Here is a 4,926-nt window from a genome sequence, read left to right as displayed (position 1 = left end):
ACATTTTCTTTACTCTTCAACATTTTTATTAGATTCTTTTGATTTAAGAATAAACACATTTTTCCTGCTTTATTTTGTTGTGAAAATGTAAAGATTTTACACTATAGTGTTCTTAGTACTCTCAAACAGGACCTTTTTTTTTTTCATAATAAACAGTTTTGTGCGGGTGCAATGATACATCAAGCCAAAAAAACAAAACAAAAAAACCTGCACACTTGCTAAATGCTCAAAAAATTATTTAATGACAGACCTTAGGATGTTACATTTGCATTTTTGGACTCTGCACCTTTCAAAATATTACTCTGGTGTGCATTTGTTTTTAGATATGTGCCATGATTAAAATGGTTCGTAAATGGAATTTACATATTTATATATGGAATTCAAACCAGTCTTTTCAGGTTCAAAAAGGACCAGGGATGAAATGTTTACCTCTTTGGGGCTTAATGAGCAGGTTATACCAGCAGTTTGAGCATCCCAACCAATACAACACTTTTTGACCAAACAATGGAAAACAGGTTAGTTTTAGGTAATCTGTGTGTGGCAATAGCCATTATTTTTGCAATTCCATTTGTTTGAAAAATTACACACTTCAGTATACAGCAATAACTTAAATAACATATAGCATATGTTATTTATGTTAACATACAGCATATATACATATAGCATAAATAACATATAGCAATATAACAATTTACAGTCACGATCATAAACATAATCATAGACATTCCAGAAATATCACAGTATCAAACGCAGATAATGTAAACACACATTATGTGCCATACAAAGAAAATAGAAAAATATTTGTTCATTTTTTAAAAATGTATCAGATGAAATGATTTGCAGTTGTGCATCGATAATTACATCTCTAATTTCTTAACTGAATACATCCCTAAACATGCATAATCAATTTCACATAGGAGAGAATGCAATTTATAATATTTTCATTTTTTTTTCTCATTGCAAAGTACTAAACAAGAAGGAAAGGTAACACAGTACTACTGAAATCTGTAAACATTTCTTGGATAACTTAATAAACCCACAATATTTATAATGTAAAATTTTGATTAATCAGCGTAACAAGCAATATGTAAACATGATAGGATTTCAAACGGCAACAAAAAATCCCTTTAGTTCAAATAAGTTGATATTTCAGAACAAATCAGTCAAAATAAACGCTCTTTTGATCTAGAAAGTTAACCTTCATCATTAAAAATTAAAATCTGAGATTATTTATCCATTTGATCCACTGTTGCCAAAGCCTCTTCAATCACCTCAGTGTGACCTGCAGACGCAGGGGTAACAGTCTCCGCAGCTGATTCTGCAGTCCCAATGCCTGGCTGTGTGAGAGGGCCTGATCCGGCAAGGTCAGCCTATAGCAGAGGCTTGCATGACCCATGTGTGGGTGTCTGAAGCGATCCACTAATGCCATATCCTTAACAGCACCGCAAGACGCCTCTCGCACAAGTGCATGGAAGTCCAGTTCATCATAGCTTTCTGGTTCCATCCAGAAACTGATATCATGCAAGTAGCTTGGTGGGTAAAGGGAGAAAGGACTGAAAGGTCCAAGTGGATTGAGCTCGAAATGCTTAAGAAACCGAGGATCGGCGCTCCAAAGTAAGCGCCAATCAGAAATGCCAAAAATCAGGGTAGCTAAATGATCCAAGTTTATTGAGACCGTGATTAACTGCAAACCTTCATCGAGGCCTGAGGAAAAGGAAGGCAGATACGCGATCCGCCCAAACTTGGAAAGCATCTTTGAATTCATCCACACTTGCTGCTCTAGGCCTGTTTGTGCCTCCTCGAAGGAGACACCGTAAGAAGCAAGTAGTGACTCCAAACAATCTTGGAAGCACTGGACAGGATGGGATACTGCAGGGAACATTCCCACCAACAGAAGCTGGTGAGATGCAGGAGAACGGCTCGGGGAGATGGGCACTCTCTGAAAGACCAAGCCACTGACTGCGTGAAGAGTACCAGGACTGAAGTCTCCATTCTGGGTGATCACTTGGACATGCAACAACAGAGACGGTTGAAGTGCATAGCTGCCAGTAAAGCTTTGCTGGTCATCCATAGACTCACAGTCATTTTGCTCATTTTCACTTTGGTCAAATATATAGGTGTCAGTAGGTTTAATCCAATAGACCTCTGAGTGGGTCAGAGTGGAGTCACATGCCTCTGGCGTTTCTGGTAGGCAGCTTACCGGTTCTGGGAAGTCTTCATTCATAGTGCACACAGGCCAGATTGACTTTAGCTCTCTAAGTAAATGCTCCTGGACAGTTTTCACTGGATGGTGTGCCTGCTGACCAAGGAAATCCCTACCACAGAAAGAAAGGTTTGAAATCTGCATCAAATATACTGTATAATGTACAAAAATTCCACTAAATTGATACATTTAAATACATGATGCATAAGCATACTGATAAATGTACCGTAGGTGAAAGCCCATCTTTTTTGTATAATACAAGACTGATAACAGATAAGACATAGCTTCACAATGCCACCATTCACAGAGAACAAGGGATCGAGGAAGTGTTTAATAATTAATAAATGCCATGATCATGCAGTTACCTCTAGTTTTTAAATGGTTGTTACTTTACTAAAAGAATAGTTTGTGCAAAACAGGATATTCTGTCAACATTTACTGACCCTCAAATGTATGAATTTTGTAAAAAAAAGTATCCAGGCCTGGTTTGAATGATAACCATTAAATGACAAACCGATAAATATAAAAATTCTATACCATTTTATCAAAATAAAATAAACCCTAAAACCTAAAATCAATTTTAATATGAGTTTTAAAGTTTAAAGTGAATTTAGGCATCACAACATTATAATGTATGTTAAATTGGTATGAAAAATTGGGATATTGATTTTAATAAATAGAAATTAGACAGAAAGATTACATTTAACAGCACTATTCAATTACTATTAAGATTAAATGAGCATTAGATGATGGCAAAAGTAATCAAAATGTTAAAAAAAAGGAAAATTAGCATGTGCAATTAAATCTTCTGCATAACAAAGACACCTAAATAAGAAATAAGAAAATCTCTAATATCGGTCAATTACAATATGGTACAGCTATTTCATACAACCCTAGCAAAGAGTAACATAAAATTAGTTCATATGACTTGTCTGCTAAGTCTTTTGGGACCATAATATAGCTTTATGTGAGGAACAGACCAAAGCATAAGTCATTATAATAGTCACATTATATGGCACCATTGACATTTGGTCTCAATACATGCAAAATCAATGGCGCTGACATCTTATTTTCATAGTCGATGCAACTTTTGTAGTCCACGAAGCTCGCCAAGTTATTATGTGCAGCACACAAGTTGCATTTAAACACTTCTATGATATGTTCATGGTGTTTTTTGCCATTTTGAAGCTTGAAAGATTCAGTCCCCATTCGATCTATGATATTAAAATCAATGGTCAGGAGGTCCTTAAAAAAATTTTTTTTTTTTCACAGATTCAAAACAACATAATGGTGATTAAATGTCACAGGTTTTCTTTTTGGGTAAAGTATTTCTTATGAAGAGACTTTAGAGCTGCTGTTTTCCAGTCAGCAACAAGTTACCACTTACCTGTTGATATAATTACTCAACTCTGCTGGAAGCTCAAAACAAACTGTCTCCTCCCAATGGTTTTCTCCATTTTCAGTTTCTCTGGCATGGTGTGGGGGAGACTCCGAGTGAAGATGTGGGTCAGAGCTCCCTCTACATGGAAACATTTGTCTTGACTCCTTCGCAAAATAATTTTTTTGATGAATTCAAAACTGAATGCCATTACATAACTGTAACAGGACCATTAAAAGTCCAAATTAAACACCATGTTAAATCACTTAGTAGTGGACTGTATCCACTTGTCCAAAGCTGTTTACCTGTAACCAGTACATCTGTAACCTTGATACGTTTCACAGTCAAAGGGATGGATTTCACTGAGAATTAGCCCTGCTTCTGCTGCCATGGCAACCACCTGCCAACTATTGTGCCACTCTCATTGGACTGTCACACGGAGTGCCGCCTTAGCCATTGCACAAGGTGACATGCACTTCCCCATTGTCCTTCAGGACTGCAACGGCACTAGAAAAAAAACACAAAGCATCCATCCATCACACATGCAATATGCACAAAACATCAAAAGACCTCGAAACTCTTGATCCCCTCAGTATTAACATTATATAACACTGGAAGTCAAGCTTATGTAACACCTTAATAAAGACCGTGTTGCCACAAGAGTGTCACACTTACTTTTTGGAAAAACTTCACCAACAGGATGCGGTTCTTCTTTACTCCACCTTTACACCCACAGTGAGGGAAATTGAAGATAATGCAGTCAAAAAGATGATCCTGAATGGCTTCGTGCTCCTTTAGGCATGTGCAATCCACCTCAAACAGAACAGCTGATCCTGCAATGGGAGTTTGCATTGAAGTCAAGGAAGGCCTCCACAGAATTATCATACAGAATTCAATGAGGCTTTTAACCCTACCTGGCAGTTTCATAGCAACCAAATGTGTAAATTCATGGACTTGGCTGCAGGCATGCAAATACAGGTCTATGATACTTGATGTGTGGGAAGAATAGGTATCCTTGAAAATGCTTACATTAGCAGATACTAAACTGTGGCTAGGATGAAATCGAACAAATAGCTTTCAGATACCATGAAAACAACGACACAAGAAAGCACCGTAAGAGTAAAAACATGCACACAAGACAACATTATCAGAATGAAGACTCACATAACGACAGACCTCTGTCACGGAGTCGCTGTATGGAAAGCCGTTTTAACATTTAATCTATAAACAGCACTAGTAGCTAATTTAACATTACTAGTACTTATTTTTTAGATACTAGTATCTTTTCCATTAAGTACTAGTACTTATTCATTAACTACTAGTGCTTATTCTTTAGGTACTAGTG

The 4,926-nt window shown here is 36.8% G+C and overlaps 1 pseudogene; it reads right to left on the bottom strand.

Annotated features, from left to right (window-relative positions):
- Window positions 1-1,064: 1,064 nt before the first annotated feature.
- LOC107691743 (ferredoxin-fold anticodon-binding domain-containing protein 1-like) overlaps window positions 1,065-4,926 on the bottom strand; it is an 8,143-nt pseudogene continuing 4,281 nt past the window's right edge.

The sequence above is a fragment of the Sinocyclocheilus anshuiensis genome, unplaced genomic scaffold, assembly GCF_001515605.1.
Source record: "Sinocyclocheilus anshuiensis isolate Anshui unplaced genomic scaffold, SAMN03320099.WGS_v1.1 scaffold246, whole genome shotgun sequence".
In the NCBI taxonomy this organism is placed as follows: domain Eukaryota; kingdom Metazoa; phylum Chordata; class Actinopteri; order Cypriniformes; family Cyprinidae; genus Sinocyclocheilus; species Sinocyclocheilus anshuiensis.
The sequence above is the reverse complement of the archived record's forward strand: the minus strand, read 5'-3'. Positions and strand labels throughout refer to the sequence as shown.